The sequence below is a fragment of the Lithobates pipiens genome, unplaced genomic scaffold, assembly GCF_037356315.1.
Source record: "Lithobates pipiens isolate NorthernLeopardFrog02 unplaced genomic scaffold, aLitPip1_a1.2 Scaffold_37, whole genome shotgun sequence".
NCBI lineage: Eukaryota > Metazoa > Chordata > Amphibia > Anura > Ranidae > Lithobates > Lithobates pipiens.
In genome coordinates, this window is record NW_027507825.1 from 18,545,220 (window position 1) to 18,572,437 (window position 27,218).

The window sequence follows — 27,218 nt, forward strand, 5'->3', positions numbered from 1 at the left end:
CCCCCTTCCTCATATATAATACAGCCCTCTGCCCCCACCCCTTCCTCATATACTGTATAATACAGCCCTCTGCCCCCTTCTTCATATATAATACAGCCCTATGCCCCCCCTTCCTCATATATAATACAGCCCTCTGCCCCTTCCTCATATATAATACAGCCCTCTGCCCCTTCCTCATATATATTACAGCCCTCTGCCCCCCTTCCTCATATATAATACAGCCGTCTGCCCCCTCCTCCTCATATATAATACAGCCCTCTGCCCCTTCCTCATATATAATACAGCCCTCTGCTCCCCCCCCTTCCTCATATATAATACAGCCCTCTGCCCCCACCCCTTCCCCATATATAATACAGCCCTCTGCCCCCTTCCTCATATATAATACAGCCCTCTGCCCCCCCTTCCTCATATATAATACAGCCCTCTGCCCCCGTTCCTCATATATAATACAGCCCTCTTCCCCCCCCTCCTCATATATAATACAGCCCTCTGCCCCTTCCTCATATATAATACAGCCCTCTGCCCCCTTCCTCATATATAATACAGCCCTCTGCCCCCTTCCTCATATATAATACAGCCCTCTGCCCCTTCCTCATATATAATACAGCCCTCTGCCCCCTTCCTCATATATAATACAGCCCTCTTTCCCCCCTCCCTCATATACTGTATAATACAGCCCTCTGCCCCCTTCCTCATATATAATACAGCCCTCTGCCCCTTCCTCATATATAATACAGCCCTCTGCCCCCGTTCCTCATATATAATACAGCCCTCTTTCCCCCCTCCCTCATATACTGTATAATACAGCCCTCTGCCCCCTTCTTCATATATAATACAGCCCTATGCCCCCCCTTCCTCATATATAATACAGCCCTCTGCCCCTTCCTCATATATAATACAGCCCTCTTTCCCCCCCCCCCCTCATATACTGTATAATACAGCCCTCTGCCCCCTTTCTCATATATAATACAGCCCTCTGCCCCTCCTTCCTCATATATAATACAGCCCTCTGCCCCCCTTCCTCATATATAATACAGCCCTCTGCCCCCCTTCCTCATATATAATACAGCCCTCTGCCCCCTTCCTCATATATAATACAGCCCTCTGCCCCCCCCTTTCTCATATATACTACAGCCCTCTGCCCCCTTCCTTATATATAATACAGCCCTCTGCCCCCCCTTCCTCATATATAATACAGCCCTCTTTCCCCCCTCCCTCATATACTGTATAATACAGCCCTCTGCCCCCTTCTTCATATATAATACAGCCCTATGCCCCCCCTTCCTCATATATAATACAGCCCTCTGCCCCTTCCTCATATATAATACAGCCCTCTGCCCCTTCCTCATATATATTACAGCCCTCTGCCCCCCTTCCTCATATATAATACAGCCGTCTGCCCCCTCCTCCTCATATATAATACAGCCCTCTGCCCCTTCCTCATATATAATACAGCCCTCTGCTCCCCCCCTTCCTCATATATAATACAGCCCTCTGCCCCCACCCCTTCCCCATATATAATACAGCCCTCTGCCCCCTTCCTCATATATAATACAGCCCTCTGCCCCCCCTTCCTCATATATAATACAGCCCTCTGCCCCCGTTCCTCATATATAATACAGCCCTCTTCCCCCCCCTCCTCATATATAATACAGCCCTCTGCCCCTTCCTCATATATAATACAGCCCTCTGCCCCCTTCCTCATATATAATACAGCCCTCTGCCCCCTTCCTCATATATAATACAGCCCTCTGCCCCTTCCTCATATATAATACAGCCCTCTGCCCCCTTCCTCATATATAATACAGCCCTCTTTCCCCCCTCCCTCATATACTGTATAATACAGCCCTCTGCCCCCTTCCTCATATATAATACAGCCCTCTGCCCCTTCCTCATATATAATACAGCCCTCTGCCCCCGTTCCTCATATATAATACAGCCCTCTTTCCCCCCTCCCTCATATACTGTATAATACAGCCCTCTGCCCCCTTCTTCATATATAATACAGCCCTATGCCCCCCCTTCCTCATATATAATACAGCCCTCTGCCCCTTCCTCATATATAATACAGCCGTCTGCCCCCCTTCCTCATATATAAATACAGCTCTCTGCCCCCTTCCTCATATATAATACAGCCCTCTTTCCCCCCCCCTCCCTCATATACTGTATAATACAGCCCTCTGCCCCCTTTCTCATATATAATACAGCCCTCTGCCCCTCCTTCCTCATATATAATACAGCCCTCTGCCCCCCTTCCTCATATATAATACAGCCCTCTGCCCCCTTCCTCATATATAATACAGCCCTCTGCCCCCTTCCTCATATATAATACAGCCCTCTGCCCCCTTCCTCATATATAATACAGCCCTCTGCCCCCCCCTTCCTCATATATAATACAGCCCTCTGCCCCCCCTTCCTCATATATAATACAGCCCTCTGCCCCTTCCTCATATATAATACAGCCCTCTTTCCCCCCTCCCTCATATAATGTATAATACAGCCCTCTGCCCCCTTCCTCATATATAATACAGCCCTCTGCCCCCCCTTCCTCATATATAATACAGCCCTCTGCCCCTTCCTCATATATAATACAGCCCTCTGCCCCTTCCTCATATATATTACAGCCCTCTGCCCCCCTTCCTCATATATAATACAGCCGTCTGCCCCCTCCTCCTCATATATAATACAGCCCTCTGCCCCTTCCTCATATATAATACAGCCCTCTGCTCCCCCCCCTTCCTCATATATAATACAGCCCTCTGCCCCCACCCCTTCCCCATATATAATACAGCCCTCTGCCCCCTTCCTCATATATAATACAGCCCTCTGCCCCCCCTTCCTCATATATAATACAGCCCTCTGCCCCCGTTCCTCATATATAATACAGCCCTCTTCCCCCCCTCCTCATATATAATACAGCCCTCTGCCCCTTCCTCATATATAATACAGCCCTCTGCCCCCTTCCTCATATATAATCCAGCCCTCTTCCCCCTTCCTCATATATAATACAGCCCTCTGCCCCTTCCTCATATATAATACAGCCCTCTGCCCCCTTCCTCATATATAATACAGCCCTCTTTCCCCCCTCCCTCATATACTGTATAATACAGCCCTCTGCCCCCTTCCTCATATATAATACAGCCCTCTGCCCCTTCCTCATATATAATACAGCCCTCTGCCCCCGTTCCTCATATATAATACAGCCCTCTTTCCCCCCTCCCTCATATACTGTATAATACAGCCCTCTGCCCCCTTCTTCATATATAATACAGCCCTATGCCCCCCCTTCCTCATATATAATACAGCCCTCTGCCCCTTCCTCATATATAATACAGCCCTCTTTCCCCCCCCCCCTCATATACTGTATAATACAGCCCTCTGCCCCCTTTCTCATATATAATACAGCCCTCTGCCCCTCCTTCCTCATATATAATACAGCCCTCTGCCCCCCTTCCTCATATATAATACAGCCCTCTGCCCCCCTTCCTCATATATAATACAGCCCTCTGCCCCCTTCCTCATATATAATACAGCCCTCTGCCCCCCCCCTTTCTCATATATACTACAGCCCTCTGCCCCCTTCCTCATATATAATACAGCCCTCTGCCCCCCCTTCCTCATATATAATACAGCCCCCTTTCCCCCCTCCCTCATATACTGTATAATACAGCCCTCTGCCCCCTTCTTCATATATAATACAGCCCTATGCCCCCCCTTCCTCATATATAATACAGCCCTCTGCCCCTTCCTCATATATAATACAGCCCTCTGCCCCTTCCTCATATATATTACAGCCCTCTGCCCCCTTCCTCATATATAATACAGCCGTCTGCCCCCTCCTCCTCATATATAATACAGCCCTCTGCCCCTTCCTCATATATAATACAGCCCTCTGCTCCCCCCCTTCCTCATATATAATACAGCCCTCTGCCCCCACCCCTTCCCCATATATAATACAGCCCTCTGCCCCCTTCCTCATATATAATACAGCCCTCTGCCCGCCCTTCCTCATATATAATACAGCCCTCTGCCCCCGTTCCTCATATATAATACAGCCCTCTTCCCCCCCTCCTCATATATAATACAGCCCTCTGCCCCTTCCTCATATATAATACAGCCCTCTGCCCCCTTCCTCATATATAATACAGCCCTCTGCCCCCTTCCTCATATATAATACAGCCCTCTGCCCCTTCCTCATATATAATACAGCCCTCTGCCCCCTTCCTCATATATAATACAGCCCTCTTTCCCCCTCCCTCATATACTGTATAATACAGCCCTCTGCCCCCTTCCTCATATATAATACAGCCCTCTGCCCCTTCCTCATATATAATACAGCCCTCTGCCCCCGTTCCTCATATATAATACAGCCCTCTTTCCCCCCTCCCTCATATACTGTATAATACAGCCCTCTGCCCCCTTCTTCATATATAATACAGCCCTATGCCCCCCCTTCCTCATATATAATACAGCCCTCTGCCCCTTCCTCATATATAATACAGCCGTCTGCCCCCCTTCCTCATATATAATACAGCTCTCTGCCCCCTTCCTCATATATAATACAGCCCTCTTTCCCCCCCCCTCCCTCATATACTGTATAATACAGCCCTCTGCCCCCTTTCTCATATATAATACAGCCCTCTGCCCCTCCTTCCTCATATATAATACAGCCCTCTGCCCCCCTTCCTCATATATAATACAGCCCTCTGCCCCCTTCCTCATATATAATACAGCCCTCTGCCCCCTTCCTCATATATAATACAGCCCTCTGCCCCCTTCCTCATATATAATACAGCCCTCTGCCCCCCCCCCCTTCCTCATATATAATACAGCCCTCTGCCCCCCCTTCCTCATATATAATACAGCCCTCTGCCCCTTCCTCATATATAATACAGCCCTCTTTCCCCCCTCCCTCATATACTGTATAATACAGCCCTCTGCCCCCTTCCTCATATATAATACAGCCCTCTGCCCCCCCTTCCTCATATATAATACAGCCCTCTGCCCCTTCCTCATATATAATACAGCCCTCTTCCCCTTCCTCATATATATTACAGCCCTCTGCCCCCCTTCCTCATATATAATACAGCCGTCTGCCCCCTCCTCCTCATATATAATACAGCCCTCTGCCCCTTCCTCATATATAATACAGCCCTCTGCTCCCCCCCCTTCCTCATATATAATACAGCCCTCTGCCCCCACCCCTTCCCCATATATAATACAGCCCTCTGCCCCCTTCCTCATATATAATACAGCCCTCTGCCCCCCCTTCCTCATATATAATACAGCCCTCTGCCCCCGTTCCTCATATATAATACAGCCCTCTTCCCCCCCCCTCCTCATATATAATACAGCCCTCTGCCCCTTCCTCATATATAATACAGCCCTCTGCCCCCTTCCTCATATATAATACAGCCCTCTGCCCCCTTCCTCATATATAATACAGCCCTCTGCCCCTTCCTCATATATAATACAGCCCTCTGCCCCCTTCCTCATATATAATACAGCCCTCTTTCCCCCCTCCCTCATATACTGTATAATACAGCCCTCTGCCCCCTTCCTCATATATAATACAGCCCTCTGCCCCTTCCTCATATATAATACAGCCCTCTGCCCCCGTTCCTCATATATAATACAGCCCTCTTTCCCCCCTCCCTCATATACTGTATAATACAGCCCTCTGCCCCCTTCTTCATATATAATACAGCCCTATGCCCCCCCTTCCTCATATATAATACAGCCCTCTGCCCCTTCCTCATATATAATACAGCCCTCTTTCCCCCCCCCCCTCATATACTGTATAATACAGCCCTCTGCCCCCTTTCTCATATATAATACAGCCCTCTGCCCCTCCTTCCTCATATATAATACAGCCCTCTGCCCCCCTTCCTCATATATAATACAGCCCTCTGCCCCCCTTCCTCATATATAATACAGCCCTCTGCCCCCTTCCTCATATATAATACAGCCCTCTGCCCCCCCCTTTCTCATATATACTACAGCCCTCTGCCCCCTTCCTCATATATAATACAGCCCTCTGCCCCCCCTTCCTCATATATAATACAGCCCTCTTTCCCCCCTCCCTCATATACTGTATAATACAGCCCTCTGCCCCCTTCTTCATATATAATACAGCCCTATGCCCCCCCTTCCTCATATATAATACAGCCCTCTGCCCCTTCCTCATATATAATACAGCCCTCTGCCCCTTCCTCATATATATTACAGCCCTCTGCCCCCCTTCCTCATATATAATACAGCCGTCTGCCCCCTCCTCCTCATATATAATACAGCCCTCTGCCCCTTCCTCATATATAATACAGCCCTCTGCTCCCCCCCTTCCTCATATATAATACAGCCCTCTGCCCCCACCCCTTCCCCATATATAATACAGCCCTCTGCCCCCTTCCTCATATATAATACAGCCCTCTGCCCCCCCTTCCTCATATATAATACAGCCCTCTGCCCCCGTTCCTCATATATAATACAGCCCTCTTCCCCCCCCTCCTCATATATAATACAGCCCTCTGCCCCTTCCTCATATATAATACAGCCCTCTGCCCCCTTCCTCATATATAATACAGCCCTCTGCCCCCTTCCTCATATATAATACAGCCCTCTGCCCCCTTCCTCATATATAATACAGCCCTCTTTCCCCCCTCCCTCATATACTGTATAATACAGCCCTCTGCCCCCTTCCTCATATATAATACAGCCCTCTGCCCCTTCCTCATATATAATACAGCCCTCTGCCCCCGTTCCTCATATATAATACAGCCCTCTTTCCCCCCTCCCTCATATACTGTATAATACAGCCCTCTGCCCCCTTCTTCATATATAATACAGCCCTATGCCCCCCCTTCCTCATATATAATACAGCCCTCTGCCCCTTCCTCATATATAATACAGCCGTCTGCCCCCTCCTCCTCATATATAATACAGCCGTCTGCCCCCCTTCCTCATATATAATACAGCTCTCTGCCCCCTTCCTCATATATAATACAGCCCTCTTTCCCCCCCCTCCCTCATATACTGTATAATACAGCCCTCTGCCCCCTTTCTCATATATAATACAGCCCTCTGCCCCTCCTTCCTCATATATAATACAGCCCTCTGCCCCCCTTCCTCATATATAATACAGCCCTCTGCCCCCTTCCTCATATATAATACAGCCCTCTGCCCCCTTCCTCATATATAATACAGCCCTCTGCCCCCTTCCTCATATATAATACAGCCCTCTGCCCCCCCCCTTCCTCATATATAATACAGCCCTCTGCCCCCCCTTCCTCATATATAATACAGCCCTCTGCCCCTTCCTCATATATAATACAGCCCTCTTTCCCCCCTCCCTCATATACTGTATAATACAGCCCTCTGCCCCCTTCCTCATATATAATACAGCCCTCTGCCCCCCCTTCCTCATATATAATACAGCCCTCTGCCCCTTCCTCAATATAATACAGCCCTCTGCCCCTTCCTCATATATATTACAGCCCTCTGCCCCCCTTCCTCATATATAATACAGCCGTCTGCCCCCTCCTCCTCATATATAATACAGCCCTCTGCCCCTTCCTCATATATAATACAGCCCTCTGCCCCCCCTTCCTCATATATAATACAGCCCTCTGCCCCTTCCTCATATATAATACAGCCGTCTGCCCCCTCCTCATATATAATACAGCCCTCTGCCCCTTCCTCATATATAATACAGCCCTCTGCCCCCTTTCACACATAATACCGTCCCCTGCCCCTCTTCCTCACACATAATACACCCCCCTGCACCCCCTCCTCGCACATAATAAAGCCCCTCCCTTCCTCACACATAATACTCCCCCCTTCCATACACATAATGCACCTTGCCCCCCCCCCTCTTCGCACATAATACAGCCCCCCCTTCCTCACACATAATACACCCCCCTGCCCCCCTTCCTCACACATAATACAGCCCTCTGCCCCCCCCCCCCCCCCACACACACACACACACCATGTAGGGTAATGAATGTACTTTAGTGGGCTGAACAAATGAAATCCATAGATTGCTCCATCTACCCTAAACAGTGTGAATGGACGGGCCTCCCGCTGCCGGCTGGCGCACTCTGACAGCTGGCACCCCTGGCTGACGGGCAGCAGTCACTGCTCAGCTGACTTTTAATTCCCAGTAAAATGTTGGCCGGGCAGCCCTCCACTCACTTCAGACGATTCACAGGAATCGGCCGACATTTGAGGCATGTAGAGATATAATACAAAGTTTTCCCAGCCTGAGCAGAGTTCTTCCGTGGGAAGCTCCTACGCTTGTTCCCAATATAATCTATAATCTATATTTAGCGGCTCCATGTGACGGGTGTCTTCTGGTTTCCATGGCCGCCTATGCAAATCTATAGAAGAGCTCCATATTCCGCACTTTTATCATTCTTGTGTATATTAAATGTGCACTCCTTATATTCTTGGCATAGATAGAAATATCGGGGTACAGCGAACGGCCATTGTCTCTGGTGATCTGGTACAGGCCGGGGACACCGTCAAGCCCTTGTACACACAGTCGGACATTCTGACAACCAAATCCGTTGGATTTTGTCCGAAACTGTTGCATACACACGGTCGGACAAAGTTGTCGGAAAATCCGATTGTACATAATGTGATGGCGTAATTTCGTTATGATGGGACTACATTCAGGCTAGTAGCCAATAGCTTTGGTCTAGGAATTTGATCTGAGCATGCGTGGCACTTTGTCCGTCGGAGTAGGCTACACATGATCGGAGTATGTCCGATAGGAGCATTTTGTCGGAAAATTTTACCGGCAAGTTGGAAAAGTTGAAAAGTCCGATAGGACACATTCCGTCGGAATCTCCGACCGTGTGTACAAGGGCTAAAGCAAACTGTAGAAACAGATTGTACAGTGTATGGTTACCTGAGGATCTACCAACAAATATGTAGTGCTAGGGGCCTGCCTGACTGCATACAATTCGATTGGAGAATTGAAAGTGTTATTAAACCCAAAGTATTTATATTCCTAGAAATGTTCCACATTGTGTCATGTTACAACCAAAAACGTAAATATATTTCATTGGGATTTTATGTGATAGACCAACACAAAGTGTCACATAATTGTGAAGTGGAAAGACAATGATACATAGTTTTCAAAATGTTTACAAATAAATATGTCATTTGTATTCGGCCACCTTTTCTCGGATACATTTGTATTCGGCCACCTTTTCTCGGATACCCCTAACTAAAATCTAGTGGAACCAATTGCCTTCATAAGTCTCCTAATTAGTAAATAGAGTCCACCCGTGTGTCATTTAATCTCAGTATAAATACAGCTGTTCTCTGAAGCCCTCATAGGTTTGTTAGAGAACCTTAGTGAACAAACAGTATCATGAAGGCCAAGAAAAGCACCAGACAGGTCAGGGATAACGTTGTGGAGAAGTATAAAGCAGGGTTAGGTTATAAAAAAATATCCCAAGCTGAACATCTCACGGAGCTCTGTTCAATCCATCATCCGAAAATGGAAAGAGTATGGCACAACCGCAAACCTACCAAGACATGGCCGTCCAACTAAACTGACCGACCGGGCAAGGAGAGCATTCATCAGAGAAGGGCCAAGAGGCCCATGGTAACTCTGGAGGAGCTGCAGAGATCCACAGCTCAGGGGGGAGAATCTGTCCACAGGACAACTATTAGTCGTCTCTCCACAAATCTGCCCTTTATGGAAGAGTGACAAGAAGAAAGACATTGGTGAAAGAAAGTCATAAGAAGTCACCATTTGCAGTTTTACGAGAAGCCATGTGGGGGACACAGCAAACATGTGGAAGAAGGTGCTCTGGTCAGATGAGACCAAAATTTAACTTTTTGGCCTAAAAGCAAAACGCTATGTGTGGAGGAAAACTAACACTGCACATCCCCCCGAACACACCATCCCCACCGTGAAACATGGTGGTGGCAGCATCATGTGGTGAGGATGCTTTTCCTCAGCAGGGACAGGGAAGCTGGTCAGAGATCATGAGAACAATGGATGGAGTCAAATACAGGACAATCTCAGAAGAAAACCTGTAATGCCGCGTACACACGACCGGACTTTCCAGCAGACTAGGTCCGACGGACGATCGCGTGTGGGCTAATCCGATCGTTTTTCACATAAAAAAAATCTGATGCACCTAGAAATAGAACATGTTTCAAATCTGTCCGACAGACTCAATTTCTAAACAGGAACAGGAAAACTGTTCTTCTGTATGCTGGTCCAACAGACCAAATAAGACACAAGGGCAACTATTGGCTATTGAACTTCCTTTAGTCCCGTCTAACGCCATCACGTTCAAAACTAACGGACTTAGTCCGTTCATGTGTGGGCAAGTCCGTGCGTTCAGAAGGTCCGTCGGAACTCCGCCGAAAGGTCCGTTGGGAAGACCGTCGGACCTAGTTTGCCGGAATGTCCGGTCATGTGTACGCGGCATAAGTCTACAAAAGACTGGTTCACCTTCCAGCAGGACAACGACCCTAAACATACAGCCAGAGCTACAATGGAATGGTTTAGATCAGGGGTCTCCAAACTCCGGCCCTGGGGCCAGATGTGGCCCTTTTTCTTGCCTTTATGCGGCCCTTTTTCTTGCCTTTATCCGGCCCTTTTTCTTGCCTTTATCCGGCCCTTAGAGCGCTATTCCATCCACTGACACCAACAATGGGGGCATGATTCTTGTTGCTGACACCAACAATGGGGTGCTATTCCTCCAACTGACACCATCAAAAGGGCACAATTCTTTCCATTGACACCAATGTTGGGGCAGTAATCCTCCCACTGACACTAAAGATAGGGTATTGTTTGCTCCCGCTGGACACCTGGACATTTTCTATTCCCAATGGCCATGTTCCAGTCCCCCTTAAGTCTGAAGGCCCTTAGAGCACTATTCCATCCACTGACACCAACAATGGGGGCATTATTCTTGTTGCTGATGCCAAGAATGGGGCACTATTCCTACAACTGATACCATCAAAAGGGCACAATTCTTTCCACTGACACCAACGTTGGGGCATTAGTCCTCCCACTGACACCAAAGATAGGGTATTGTTTACTCCCGCTGGACACCTGGACATTTTCTACTCCCAATGGCCATGGTCCTGCCCCCCTTAAGTCTGAAGGACAATAAACTGGCCCCTTGTTTAGAAAGTTTGGAGACCCCTGGTTTAGATCATTATGTTTTAAAATTCAAATTTTATAACAGAAACAAAGAAAAATATATTTTAAAAAAATAAAAAATTTGGTCTTTTTATTTAGCAAAAAAAGTAAAAAACCCAGTGGTGATTAAATACCACCAAAAAAAAAATCTATATGTGTGAAAAAAAATGATAAAAATTTCTTATGAGTACAATGAAAGCTGACAAATGGCCTGAGCAATGAGGTGGTAAAAATACCCGGCACTGAGGTTTCATATTATGTAGTTTTGGCAAATCTAAAGTTGATGGTACAAAGATCGTTCAGTCATATTTCATATTTGAAGGGGTATGATGATCCAGTCCATCTTTTACCCAATTTGTATGTAGCGCCGGTACTCCTGAAGAGTACGCGTAAACGTATTTATGTGTCTGTAAATTTCGTTTTTTTTTTCCCCCAAGACTATAGTTGAGTCTTGGGGTTAATTGCTCTAAATTGTGGTTTTGGCATCAGTTTGGCTGGACTGTACTATGTTCTGCCTGGTCACAGGTGCATGTATCACCTCTGACAGGCATTGGAACGCAGTCTGGTTGGAAGCATCGGGTACCAATCTCTCTCTCTGAGCCAATCAGTGGGTGCGTCGTCTCGCTGTGTATTCCGGGAGAGGGTACTTTAGGTGCTGAAGTCACGTGGTTCTGGGTTGTTCCGGTCCAGAAGTGTATGTTCTGACTCCATGGTCCTGGTCCTCCTGACCAGCCCCCGGAGGCCCTCATGGCCTGGGGTGCGGATCCATCAGTTTCCGAGTCTTGGAACTGGCTAGTCCGAGGCACAGTATCTGGAAGGAGGATTCTAAAGTGGTCCGGTGCCGTCTCGGGTTTTGGAGAGGCCCAGCAACTCTACATGCAACCAGGGGAGGACTCTTCAGAAGAGGGCCACGCACGAGGCTGGTGCTCTGTAAGAGCCTGGATGCTGTGCTGTATGGACACTAATGGAATTCACATTTCTTACGGTATCGCCGGACCGGCTGCAAGATACTGGTACTATAAGGTTCCTATTCCTATCCTTCTGTTACAACTAAGTTCCTGTGAGAGACTTTCTGTGTTCATCTAAAAGTTTTCAACCAAGTCTGTGGTAGAGACTTTGCCAAGTTTGGTTCATGTGTCGGCTGCTAAGTCCCTAGAACCAGGACTTATCCGACGGTGGAAATATCCGGTTCTGAGTGGCTACTCCCTGGATTACCTAGAGAGAGACATTTATTAAGTGTCAGTCGTTTTCAAAGTGCCTGAGCTTCCATACCTATACCCTCTATTCCCAACTGAGAGACTGTGTTTCTGTTCAACATTTTAAGCAAATAAAATTTCCAAAAGGAATCCAAGTGTCGGTCTCTGCAGTTATTGGTCCATCAACCTCGGGAACCCCCTAGACAAGAACGACGAGCTACAAGGCGGAGGAGGTAAAACGGTCAGCCCATGAAAACCAGCCGCTCCTTCGGTGGGGGGGGGGGTCAGTGCTACATGTAGAATTACAGGTAAATAGTTCATCCCTCCATCCCAGGTCCCTGACAATCTGAATTCATTGATGAATTATTAGTCATTTTTGTAATTCTGCCATAGAATTGACCCATACATGGCCGTCTGATAACATTTAGCCTTTTTAATGTCTCTAGATTGCATTTTTTGCTATCTCATTTATTGATTTCATGTACGGATCTTCCCCCCGAGCTGAATATATATGGATAATCAATATGGAAGTCATTTCATAAAGAATATGGCATAGATTTCCACGGTTCCAGGCTCTCGTCATAAGAAAACTCCATCGATTTTCTTCACTTCATAAAAAAAAAAAAAAATCGTCCATTTTTCACACTTATGTTAAAAAAAGGTCCATTCTTTATCAATTACAGAGATATAATGAACGCGCATTGCCAAGGCACTCTCATAGCCCAACGTCTTCCACTATTATCTCTTTATTTTACAGGAGAAGAAAGGTGTGAAGCAACAGAAATGATTGGGTCATGTGCAGAGCTGGATCATCCACAGGACAGCCTAGGCATGAGCTTAGGGCCGATGGAAAGTTCAGGGGCCCCAGCCGGGACCTTCATTCTTCTTGCGCCGCGGGCCAAAACTGTGCACCTTTCTGAAGTGTCCAAAGAGAGGATGGTTCACAAAAAAAAATTCTTTAGATACACAAGCTCATTTTTTTTATTGTACTAGCAATGTATTGAAGGCGGATCCCAGTATGTGGGGCCACAAATATACACTCACTGGCCACTTTATTAGGTATACCTGTTTAATTTCTTGCAACCCAAATTGCTAATCAGCCAATCACACGGCGGCAACTCAATGCATTTAGGCATCTAGATGTGGTGAAGACAACTTGCTGAAGTCCAAACAGAGCATCAGAATGGGGGGGGGGGGGGAAGGGGGATATAAGGGACTATGAACGTGGCATGGTTGTTGATGCCAGATGTGCTGGTCTGAGTATTAAAAAAACTGCTGATCTACTGGGATTTTCACATACAATCATCTCTCTGGGTTTACAGAGAATGGTCCGAAAAGGAGAAAATATCCAGTGAGCGGCAGTTGTGTGGAGGAAAATGCCTTGTTGAGGTCAGAGGAGAATGGGCAGACTGGTTCCGGAAGGCAACAATAACTCAAATAACCCCTTGTTACACCCATGGTATGCAGAATACTATCTCTGAAAGCACAACACATCCAACTTTGAAGCAGATGGGCTACAGCAGCAGAAGACCACACCGGGTGCCACTCTTCTCAGCTAAGAACAGGAAACTGAGGCTACAATTGGCAAAGGCTCACCAAAATTGGACAATAGAAGATTAGAAAAATGTTGCCTGGTCTGATGAGTGGATTTCAGCTGCGACATTCAGATGGTTGGGTCAGAATTTGACATAAAAAACATGAAAGCATGGATCCATCCCGCCTTGTATCAATGGTTCAGGCTGCTGGTGGGGGTGTAATGGTGTTGGGAAATATTTTCTTGCCACACTTTGGACCCCTTAGTACCAATTCAGCATTGTTTAACCTCTTGAGATGCGCGCTATAGCCGAATGACGGCTACAGCGCGAACCTCCTTTGCCGGGGCGCGCACGGCGCGCTCTGTGATCAGCGAGTCAATGAGACTCGCCTGATCACTGATCCGAGCAAGGGGTTGATCCCGACCCCTTACCACGTGATCAGCTGTCAGCCAATGACAGCTGATCATGTGACAAAACCGAGCTGGGAATCGGCTATTTTTCAAAAAAAAAGCCGATCACCAGCGGCCGTGATCGGGACTGACAGTGTATCAGTGCCCACCTGCCCCCTGAAAGTAACCCCCAGAGCATTAATAAAGTGCCACCCAGCAGTGCCACCCATCAGTGCCCATAATGCCACCCAGCAGTGCCACACATCAGTGCCCACAGTGCCATACATCAGTGCCCACAGTGCCATACATCAGTGCCCACAGTGCCACCTATCAGTGCCCACAATCTGCCTCAACAACATTGCTGCACCTCAGTGCCACATATCCGTGCCCATCAGTGTCATCTACCAGTGCCCATCAGTGCCACCTATCAGTGCCACCTATCAGTGCCCATCAGTCCCATCCATCAGTGGTACCTATCAGTGCCCCTTAGTGCCACCCATCCATGCCACCCATCCGTGCCACCTATCAGTGCCCATCAGTACTGCCTTATCTGTGACTATCGGTGCCACCTTATCTGTGCCTATTAGTGTCACCTTAACTGTGCCTATTAGTGCCCACCAGTGCCGCCCATCAGTGCCCACCAGTGCTGCCCATCAGTGCCCACCAGTGCCGCCTCATCAGCGCATTTCAATGAAGGAGAAGAATTACCTGTTTGCAAAATTTTATAACAAACTATTAAACATGATTTTTTTTTTTGCATCTTTTTTTGTTTGTTTAGAAAAAAATAAAACTCCCAGCTGTAATTAAATACCACCAAAAGAAAGCTCTATTTGTGGGAAAAAAATGATAAAAATTTCGTTTGGGTACAGTGTTGTATGCCCGCGCAATTGTCATTCAAAGTGCATCAGTGCTGAAAGCTGAAAATTGGTCTGGGCAGGAGGGGGGTTTAGGTGCCCAGTAAGCAAATGGTTAAACTTCACAGCCTACCTGAGTATTGTTGGTGACCATGTCCATCCCTTTATGACTACAGTGTCCCCCCATCTTCTGATGGCTCCTTCCAGCAGGATAATGCCCCATGTCACAAATCTCCAATCATATCACCACTGGTTTCTTACATACCCGGTTTCCCCCAAAATAAGACCTAGCATGATTGTCGGTGGTGGCTGCAATATAAGCCATACACCCCCCCCTAAGTCCTTGTAGGTCTTATTTTCAGGGTAGGGCTTATTTTTGGGGAAACAGGGTAGTGCTTATTTGGGGGGGTAGGGCTTATATTGCAGCCATCACACTAGGTCTTATTTTTGGGGAAACAGGGTAGTTACATAGTTAGTCAGGTTGAAAAAAGACACAAGTCCATCCAGTTCAACCACAAGAAAAAAAAATAATATCATACAATCCCATATACCCAGTTCTATACCCACAGTTGATCCAGAGGAAGGCAAAAAAAAACAGTTTCTTGAACATGACAATGAGGTCACTGTACTCCAATGGCCTCCACAGTCACCAGATCTCATCCAATAGAGCGCCTTTGGGATGTGGTGGAACTGGAGATTGTGGATGTGCAGCCCACAAATCTGCAGCAACTGTGTGATGTTATCACGTCACTATGGAGCAAAATCTCTAAGGAACGTTTCCAAATCATTGAATCTATGCCATGAAGAATGAAGGCAGTTCTGAAGGCGAAACGGGGTCTAACCCGGTACTAGCAAGGTGTACCTAATAAAGTGGCCGCTGAGTGTATATTTTTTTATAGTGTGCTAGCAATATGCAATTTCATCATGCATTTTTTATGGTATACGGTAAATTATTTAAGTTTTTTTTTCCCCTAGATTAGAATAGACCACGCTCTACAGGAACGTATTTTGCTTCCAATCTCTTTCTAAGCCTTGTATGTGATGGGAGCGTGGGGAGCGTGGGGGGGGGGGGAGTGTGGGGAGTGTGGGGAGTGTGGGGAGCGTGGGGAGCGTGGGGAGCGTGGGGGGAGCTCCTTCTGCTGCTGTTCCTCTTTGTCTCTCTGATTGCAGCAGCTCTTCAACTGCCATTCTTTCCCCCCGACCTGAGCGTCAGCGGTTGCCCAGCAACAGGCCCTGTACTCTCAGTACTGACCTTCGGCTATGTAGAATCCACAAATCCAGACGGATGAACTCCGAATGAAACATCCAACGTCATGGCAGCAATAAAAGTACTTAAAGTGATTGTAAGGGTTTTTTTTTTTTTTAAATAACAAACATATCATACTTACCTCCACTGTGCAGCTCGTTTTGCACAGAGTGGCCCCGAACCTGCTCTTCTAGGGTCCCCCCTCCGGTGGCTCCTCCCCACATTAGATAACCCCCTAGGAGAAGTGCTCACCCAGGGGGTTACCTTGCGGGCGCGCTCCTGAGTCCAGCATTCGGCGTCCGTAGCCACCGAATGTATGACTCGGCCCCGCCCCTGTCATTGAATTTGACTGACAGCAGCGTGAGCCAATGGCTGCGCTGCTATCAATCTATCCAATCAAGAGCCGAAAACCCCCGGGGCAGAGAGACAGCGCGCCCCGCCAGGTCAAGTTCCAGGGTTCAGGAGGGGGCTGGGGGGGGGGGGCAGCCACTGGCAGGTATTTTTTCACCTTAAGGAGAGGGAGCGGCGTCGGCGGTAAAATGGCGCGAATTTTAGTGGCGGAATTGGTCCGCTAGCGGGGTGGTTTTACCCCCTGCTAGCGGCCGAGAAAGCGTTAAAACCACCGCAAATTGCTGCTGCACTGCCCCATTGATTGCAATGGGCAGGAGTGGGGTATACACCGCTCCTTCACCGCTCCAAAGATGCGGCTAGCAGGACTTTTTTTACCGTCCTGCCAGCGCACCGCTCCAATGTGAAAGACGTCGGGGCTTGCACACTGGAGACACAGCAGCAGCTCTTTCAGGGCGCTTTGCAGGCGCTATATTTAGCACTGTAGCGCCTGAAAAGCGCCCAGTGTGAAAGGGATCTAATAGGATGCATTAAGGTGAAAAAACACGAGGGTAAAAACAGCAAAATGACACTGTGAGGGTGGAGAGGAAAGTCAACACATTTCATGTGTTATTCATGAATAAGTGCTGAGAGTGCGAAATGCGTTGACTTTCCTCTTCGCCCTCACAGTGTCATTTTTGCTGTATGAGTACTTTTATTACTGCAATAAAGTTGGATGTTTCTTCAGAGTGTAGCCGTCTGGATTTTACATTTTTATCAGCAGAAATAAAAAGCTGCCAAGCGTTCTACCCTTCCCCTACTCCGCCACCTATTCCTCATTGCCAACCATTTCACTACATCTGAGGAGGATTGTACAATCACACTGTAACATGTAGAGCCAGAGCGCCATACAAACAGATGTGGTTTGTATGATTTATTGGGGGGGGGGGGGGCATTGTAAAGTACAAATTAAAGTGTATATTAGTCACTTGACCTCTGGAAGATTTACCCCCCCCATGACCAGGCCATTTTTTGCGATGCATCGCTACGTTACTTTAGCTGACAATTTGAAAAAAAAAATTATATTTTTTTACTTTCTGCTATAAAACATAGCCAATAAAAATTTTTTTAGGCCAATATGTATTCTGCTACATATTTTTGGTAAAAAAAAAAATCTCAATAAGCGTATATTGATTGGTTTATGCGAACGTTATAGCGGCTACAATCTATGGTATATATTTCTGGATTTTTTTATACTGGTAACGATCAGCGACTTGTAGTAGGACTCTAAGGCCCCTTTCACACAGACGTTTTTCAGGCGCCTGAAAAAAGCACCTCCTTTCACTCCAGTGTGAAAGCCCGAGGGTAGTGTGTTAAACATAGCGGTGTGGAGGCAATACAATGCCATATGCTCTCTGAATAGTGATCCATACACGGTAGGGTTGCACCGATACTAATATCGGTACCGATACCGCATATTTGCACAAGTACTCATTACTCTGGCAAATGCACCGATACCTGAAACCAATACTTTCAGGCTCGGTTCTTTGAGCTGTCAGCGGGTCTCCTCTGTTGACAGCTGAAGTGTTAAAGTTTGGTAATTGGAGCTGGCAAAAAAAAAAAAAGCAGCCGGCAATGTTTATTAAAGCGGAGGTCCACCCAAAGTGGACCTTCCGCTCATCGGAACCCTCCCCCTCTCCGGCGCCACAATTGGCACCTTTCAGGGGGGAGGGGGGGTGCAGGTACCTGTACAGTACAGGTATCTGCACCCACTTCCGGGATAGCTCTCTGCGGAAAGGGGCGTATATTACGCCCCTTTCCGCAAGTGCCCGCCCCTTTCCGCAAGTGCCCCGCTGCCTGCTGGGAAAACACACAGATCCCAGAGGCAGCGGGGACCATCCTTATTGCGCAGCGCGGCTCGCGCATGCCCAGTAGGGAACCGGGAAATGAAGCCGAAAGGCTCCATTTCCTGATTCCCATACCCAAGATGGCGACGGCAGCACCCGAGAAACGATCTACAGATCGGCTTCGGGTGCCGTCATCGCGGGCGCGCTGGACAGGTAAGTGTCACTATTTTAAAAGTCAGCAGCTGCAGTATTTGTAGCTGCTGGCTTTTAAAAAAAAAAAACGCGGAGTCCCGGCGGACTCCCGCTTTAATAACATTGCTCAGCCCCTGAAACACTAAAATAAAAAGAAACATTGTTTCTTTTTGAATCTTTTTGTTTCTTTATCTGCAGATCAAAGGGATGACCAAATGTTCTTCTGTTTAACCCCTAATTTATTCTAATCAGCCTTAATTAACTCCCTATTCTCCTCCACTTAATTATTTCCTTTCTTTTTTTTTTTTTTGTTCACGTCTATTTTATAAACGATAAACAATTGAAACTTTTTTTTTGTTTGCTTTGTTAGTGAATATTTTACACATTTCACATTGAAAAAGTGCAAAATAAAAAATAAAAATCTATTTCATTTGTAAATAACTTTTCAATGCTTTGTACCATTGCTGACAGCAGAAGTGAAAACAAAACAGTTGCGGTCGGTATCGGTAATTGGTATCGGTACTTGTACTCATTGTAAAAAAATAAAAATAAATGGTATCGGTGCATCCCGAATACCCAGATTGCTCTTTGAAGAGCAAATCATGTGTGACGGAGCCCTTAAACAGGTGCCTTTCTCAGGACAGTTGCTAATGCAGATCTGATGTCTACCATAACCATCTCCCATCTTTCCTCCAATCAGCAACCATGGCGCCATTCGCCGTCTGCGGGTATTTCAGAAAAGCGGCAGGCGGTGTGGATGGCTGGCTGCTTGTAGCAGGAAATTCAAGAAGAAAGCCGTGCGGTTCTAATTCCCATACCACCTGCAGGCATGACAAGTCCCATTACAGAGAACACATGTGTATTACAGGGGGACCTGCCTCTCCGCAGTGTCAGCGAGGGGGGGGGGGGGAAGCGTCACACAGGGGACGGAATACATCAAGAATACAGATAAAACACAGCGCAGGCACACAGGTTAACATATTCATACAGAATAAAACATCGGCTGCTGGAAGATCCAATATTTACATATAAGGTGTCACTTGTGGATTTTCCTTTCCTAAAATGTATTCAAAACCACATTCTTTTAAATGGAAATCAAACCCCCTTTTTTTTTTTATGTATGAACACGGATTTGCATATATTATTCTAACATTTTTTTCTGAAATTTATTTTTATTAAGACTTTTTTTTTTTTTTACTTCTTCGCTGTTCCATATTTTGATTACTATATTGTATTGTAACTGTGATTTAACCACTTCAATACCGGGCACTTTCGCACCTTCCTGCCCCCCCAGGCCAATCTTCAGCTTTCAGCGCTGCCACTGTACCCAAACGAAATTTTTAGCATTTTGTTCCCATAAAACAGAGCTTTCTGTTGGTGGTATTCGATCACCTCTGCAGTTTTTATTTTTTGCTAAACGACAAAAAAAATAAAAAATAAAAGACAGAAAATTTAGAAAAAAAAAAAAAGTTTCTTTGTTTTTGTTATAAAATTTTATAAATAAGTACGTTTTCTTCTTCACTGATGAGAACTGAAGAGGTGGCACTGATGAGGCGGCACGGATGGGCACTAATAAGCGGCACTGATAGGCACTCATAGGTGGCACTGGTGCGCACTGATAGGTGACACTGATGGGCACTGAAAAGCTGCACTGATTGGGTACTTATGGGTGGCACTGATAGACAGCACTGAAAGGCGGCATTGATGGGCACTGATAGATTTAACTGATAGGCATCACTGGTGGCACTGGCACTGACAAGCATTTTGATTTGGTACTAATAGGCAACCAACCCATGTGACATATACCATGTGACCCCGCCCCATTGTCACTATATAAGTGACCGCACAGCGCGGCTCTGGCATTCCGGCCGGAGGGAGCGACGTGTCAACATCTCCTGGAGAAGAACAAGAAGAAGAACACGAACGGAAGTCGGCGGCGACAGCGGCGACAGAAGACCGGGCCACCGCCTGTAAAAGAGCTACAAGAAGGCGCGGTGGCCCGGCAGAAGAACCGAAGGCGGCGACAGAAGAACGGAAGGCAGCGGCGACAGAAGACCGGGCCACCGCCTGCAAAAGAGCTACAAGAAGGCGCGGTGGCCCGGCAGAAGAACCGAAGAGGGGGACAAGACCCCCGAAGTCGGGAGAAGAGGCCGGCGGCGGGGAGGAAGAAAGCCGGACTCCTCCGCTAGCAAAAGAGCTACACACAGATAGCGGAGGAGTCCGGCGAGAAGACCCCCGAAGACGGAAGACCCCCGGAGCTGTGCAATAAAATATTTTTTCCCCTGTGTTGTGTTTTTTTTTGTACTTTATTTCACAGGTGAATGGGTAGGGGTACATTGTACCCCATACTCATTCACATAGGGTGGGGGGCCGGTATCCGGGGGCCCCCTTCTTAAAGGGGGCTCCCGGATTCCGATAAGCCTCCCGCCCGCAGACCCCGACAACCAACGGCCAGGGTTGTCGGGAAGAGGCCCTTGTCCTCATCAACATGGGGACAAGGTGCTTTGGGGTGGGGGGGCCGCGCGGCCCCCCCTTCCCCAAGGCACCCCCCCATGTTGAGGGCACGCGGCCTGGTACGGCTCAGGAGGGGGGGCGCGCTCGCTCGCCCCCCTTTCCTGGCCGGCCGGGTAGCGTGCTCGGACAAGGGTCTGGTGTGGACTTTGGGGGAACCCCCACGCCGATTTTTTTCGGCGTTGGGGTTCCCCTTTAAGCCCATTCCAGGCGGCGGAGCCCGCGACGTCTCCTTCGCGGGCCCCGCCTACCTGTACACGCGCTCGAAATGGGCGGATTTGCCTCCTCCTTACGTGGGTGAGTCCGTTCATTTCAAAAGTTGAGCGAACTGTTTGGCAAACAGTTCGCTGAAACAGTCCGCTCGTGTGTGGGCAAGTCCGCTCATGCAAATTTTGAGCGGACTGTTTGCCGAAACTGTTTGCCGAACAAGGTTGGGCGAACAGTCCGCGCGTGTGTACGCGGCCTAAGGCAGGCCATAGAGGATTACATTTACTTTCCTTCCACCAGTCAGCGTTGATAAGGGAATCCTTCCAATGGAGCTATTGTGTTCTGGTGGCGGTGCGCCTTCCCACCTGGCAGAACACATCGATTACTGCTAGTGTCTATAGCTGCCAGCAGTAATCACATGTTGAAAATTTGACTGGCTGGTTGTACCCAAGTAAGTTGATGGATCAACTCGGGTACAACAAGTCTGCCCATAGATAGATGGAATCTCCCTGCTGAACCAGCCAAGATTCGATCCATCTATGGCCAGCTTTAAGATTTTTCTTAGCATATTCATTGTGAACAATCAAAGTTAAAGTAAAATTCCAGGCAAAAAAAATTACAAAATAAAAATAATTAGCCCCATTATGGCTCGGATCACATATATGCAATGTGAGAAGCCATGCAAATCCAGCACAGGTTCCCACATCACACCCGACTCGGAGGCAGTTCCCACTGCCTTATGCGAACCGCTGGGAGTATCAATACAAATTGAATTGCCCCCCACAGATCGGTTTGCATATTGCAGAGCGGACTGACAATTCGGCCATGAATCGGTTCGCATGGGTGTTCATACCGATCAGATTCTGGTGCGGACCATAAAAGGGTCCTCCACGACTTTCCCCTAAAAAAAAAAAAAAAAAAGTTAAAAGTCAGCAGCTACAAATACTGCAGCTGCTGACTTTTAATAATCGGAGACTTACCTGTCCCAGGGTCCAGTGATGCAGGGGAAGGAAGCCCCACTCATCTTCCCCTCCTCTCAGCGGTGCCGGAATCGCAACTGCGCATGCGCGAGCGGCACCGCGTGTCGTGATTGGCTGTGCAGTCATCTGGGACCTGTCACGTGTCCAGGGAGGGGGCGGAGCTGAGCCCTTCCTGCGTCTAGGGGAAGCGACGCCAGGAGCCCAGGCACTGAAGGAGGCAGACTACGAGGGACCCCCTAGCAACAGCCATTTGGAAGGGAGTTAAAAAAAAAAATTCCAAATGTTTTTTTTTTTTTTTAGGAATTTTAAGCATATTTTTTTGTGTGTGTGGAACACCACTTTAATAAAGGAAAGGGATGGTCAGCACTCAGGATGACATCCAAAATAGCATTTATTTATTAAATGCACATACAAAGCTGTAAAACAGCCTACGCATTTCGGACATTAGTTAATGATGGCAGCCCGAATGTGATGCGAATTCAGCCATACAGATTGAATTTGCATGGCACAGACATTGCATGTGATTTTCACAGAGCGCAAATGTGATGCAATGTCCCACAATGCATCAGTATGAACCCAGCCATAGACCACTTTCACACTAAAGGCGCTTTTCAGGCATTTTAGCGCTAAAAATAGCGCCTGTAAAGTGCCTCAAAAGCGCCTCTCAAGCCTCCCCAGTGTGAAAGCCTGAGCGCTTGGGGGAGCGGTGTATACAGCACTCCTAAATCGCCCCTGTCATTGAAGTCAATGGCCAGCGCTGCCGAATCGCCTGCAAAGCGCTCCAGCAGCATCGCTTTTAACCCTTTCCTCGGCCGCTAGAGGTGTATAAAAAGCACTGCTAAAAGGACGGTAAAGCTCCACTAAAACTAGTAGCTGCCCTAGCAGTGTGAAAGGGGTCTAAAAGATGAAAGTAAAAAAAAAAAACTGCTTTTGCTGCAGCTTCAATACAAAGATTTACCTTGCAGTATTTTTTTCTGCCACTAGATGTCCCCGGCATGACTCCCAGCATCATTCCACCCACTTTCACACATTCTAGGCTGTCCTGTTGCTACATTATTCATCTTCAATTAAAGAGATTTTCCTTACAGTCATTTTTTTTTTCTCTGCCGCTAGATGTCCTCAATCTAATGACCAGCATCATTCAACCAACGTCCTTTGAACTCAGGTCATCCCAGAACTGCCCCAGCCTTTGAATGGACATTGAAAGGAGAAGCAGCACAGTGATGAGCTCATCTCTGTCACTCTGCCCTCTCCTCCTATTAGCATACTTCTTCTCAGCACATGTACTCATAGGCTCCTTATCCGGCTTCTTTCTCTCTAAGCTCCGCTGTACAGGGGCTGCCAGAAGCTTATATCAGGTCACCTTCATAGCTTGCATTTACAAAGTACATTTAAAGTGGAGTTCCACCCAAAAAAAAAAAAATTGCATAAAAAGAAAACAAACATTTGAAAGAAAAATTTTTTTTTTTTTTACTTACCTTATTATACCTGTTGCTATGTGGTCCCTCAAAATCTGCCTCCTCCAGCGCCTGGGCTTCTGATGTCACTTCCCTGTGCGCAGGAAGGGAGATCGACTCTCCCCCTCCCTCTAGGCAATCATCTGGGACACATGACAGGTACCAGATGATTGCGCGGCCAGTCACGGCGTGCGGCGTAGCTCGCGCATGCGCAGTGGGTGTCCGGCTGTGAAGCCACAGCCGGGCACCCACAGTTAAAATGCTGGCGCCGAGCGGAGGGGGAGACGAGTGAGGCTTCGATCGCCCCCCATCGCTGGACCCTGGGACAGGTAAGTGTCCTTATTTTAAAAGTCAGCAGCTGCAGTATATGTAGCTGCTGACTTTTAATTTTTTTTTTCCTACGCTTAAAAGTGTTACTAAACCCACAACAATAAAATCAGTCTGTATATGCAGTAAAGCATGCTTGTTATACTCACTGTGGAACCTAAGGGGTTAATCCTGCATATTTTGTAAAAAGACTGTCTTCTCTGTTTCTCCCCTTCTTCCACATTCCCCAATTCCTTTCCTGACAGTACAGAGCCTTGAAGTCCTTCTGCACATGCTCATTTGGTGTGTATTGCTAGACGCAAGGATATGCAATTAGCGGACCTCCAGCTGTTGCAAAACTACAAGTCCCATCATTCCTCTGCCTCTGGGCGTCATGCTTGTGGCTGTCAGAGTCTTGCTATGCCTCATGGGAATTGTAGTTCTGCAACAGCTGGAGGTCCGCTAATTGCATATCCCTGTGCTAGAGTTTCTTAGAAGGGTGCATGTGATCAGCACAAATGCAAAAAAAGTCCTGCAAGCAGCTTCTTTGCAGCGCTTTTGGAGAGGTGAATACACGGCTCCTAAAGAGCCCCTTCACATTGAAATCAATGGGAAGCGCCTGTAAAACGCCTGAAAAACGCTATTGGCAGCAGCGTTTTGTGGGCGCTTTTAACCCTTTATTTGGCCACTAGCAGGGGTTAAAAGTGCCCCAATAATGCTTGAAAAACGCTGGTAAAGCGCTGCTAGTTTAAGCGGCGCTTTACAAGCGTTTTTCAGGCGCTGACATCGTGAAAGGGCTCTTAAAACACTCGGGGCTTTCACATTGGGACTGCAGGTGAGGCTTCTTTCCAGCACTTTACAGGCGCTTTTTTTTAACGCTAAAGCGCCTGAAAAACGCCCCAGTGTGAAAGGGGTCTAAGGATTACGGAGCTGCATTAAATTGTCTTTTATATCCGCCTTGAGTGAAGATTTAAAATCCCCAACGGTGACCCAGCATGAAGACCCTTCAACTGCAAAACCTGAATGATATTCGGATAGGTTGGGTATTCTTTGACGTGTGAAGTGCTTATGCAGCAAACAGCGGCAGACACCCGTATGAACACCGCACAACAAACATATCACCGGGGACATCCAACCCAGAACTGTGAATTCAGGAATCGCAGGCGCTCGCCACCCCGACTAGGATCAAATGCTGCCGATGAAATTCCCAAAGTGAGCAATTAGATGTTACACTTAGATCTGTAAAGATTTTAGCCGTGTCTTAATTATACTTTTATCAAACTTGTTACCAAACGTAAAAGACCCGGGGGGGGGAGAAGCTTTAATTAACAGGTTCTCACCAATAAAATGAATGTAATTGGAGGGTGGAGATAAGGAAGAGCATTGTACTGGGAGGCCGAAACAACGGGGTACTTGTAAATAAAAGGCGGCGCTCTTCATCTAAGGAGGGGGTTGATGAAAATGTCATTTATGGGTGGAGCTAAGGAAGGACTCCGCAAAAATGCAACATTCAAGATTCAACCCATTTTGCCTGTACCTAAAAAGGTTTTCTGATTGGTCATCAGCTTTAATCCACCTCACCTAGAGGCGTAACAGCCCTTTGTCCCCCATGGCGGAGGAATTACCAGGTACTGGACTGCATCTGTACTTATATTGGACGCTTGTATCCAGGGAGAGACTCCTAGGTATCTGCTCTTATCTGCCTGCTTTCATCAGACACAGTGGGGGTTATTTATGAAAAGGAAAATCCACTTTGCACTACAAGTGCAAACTACAAAGTGCACTTGAAATTGCACTTGGAAGTAAAGTCGCTGTAGATCTGAGGGGGACATGCAAGGAAAATAAAAAAAACAGCATTTTATCTTGCACATGGTTGGATGATCAAATCAGCAGAGCTTCCCCTCATTTCAGATCTACCCCTTAGCCCTTGTACACACGGTCGGAGATTCCGACGGAATGTGTCCTATCGGACCGTATTGTCAGATATTCCGACTGTGTGTGGTCTCCATCGGACTGTTTCCGTCGGAATATCCGACGGACCAACTTTTCCAACTTGCCGGTAACATTTTCTGACAAAATGCTCCGAGCGGACATACTCCGATCATGTGTAGCCTACTCCGACGGACAAAGTGCCACGCATGCTCAGATCAAATTCCTAGACCAAAGCTATTGGCTACTAGCCTGAACGTAGTCCCATCCTAACGAAATAACGTCATCACGTTATGTACAATCGGATTTTCCGACAACTGAGTCCGACCGTGTGTATGCAACATCACTTCCGGACCTCTTCCCGGAATTATTCTGACGGATTTGGTTGTCCGAATCTCTGACAGTGTGTACAAGGGCTTAGATTTACAGTGACTGCACTTCCAGTGCACTTTGCACTTGTGTTGCAACGCAGGTTTGCCTTTTGTAAATAACCCCCACTGTCACACCTTTAACATCTAGATCAGTGATTCTCAACCAGGGTTCCTCCAGAGGTTGCTAGGGGTTCCTTCGGCATTGGACAACTCACACCATTGATCTTTTTAGCTATCTGTAAGGTAATTCTTCCCAATGACTATCGCACTAATGTATCATGAGTTGTAGATTTAAAATTTTTAGCAGGGGTTCCCCGAGACCAGAGAACTATTTCAAGGGTTCCTCTGTGTTACATAGTTAGTAAGGTTGAATAAAGACACCAGTCCATCCAGTTCAACCTGAGTGAGTGTCTACAATTGTCCCTATCCCTGTATATTGCACACTCACATTGGTCCCTACCCTCAAGGAGCCCACAATCCAAGGTCCCCATTCATATACCAGGGCCAATTTTGGACATAAGCCAATTAACCTACCAGCATGTCTTTGGAGTGTGGGAGGAAACCGGAGTACCCGGAGGAAACCCACGCAGGCACAGGAAGAACATGCAAACTCCAGGCAGGGAGTGTCGTGGTTGGGATTATGAACCAGCGACCCTTTTTACTGCTAGGTGAGAGTGCTAACCACTACACCACTGTGCTGT

The 27,218-nt window shown here is 47.4% G+C and overlaps 1 protein-coding gene across 5 annotated transcripts in view; it reads right to left on the minus strand.

Moving 5' to 3' along the window:
- The window catches only part of TRIM9 (tripartite motif containing 9), a 202,941-nt gene that overhangs the window by 126,115 nt on the left and 49,608 nt on the right, over positions 1–27,218 (minus strand). The window lies entirely within an intron of this gene.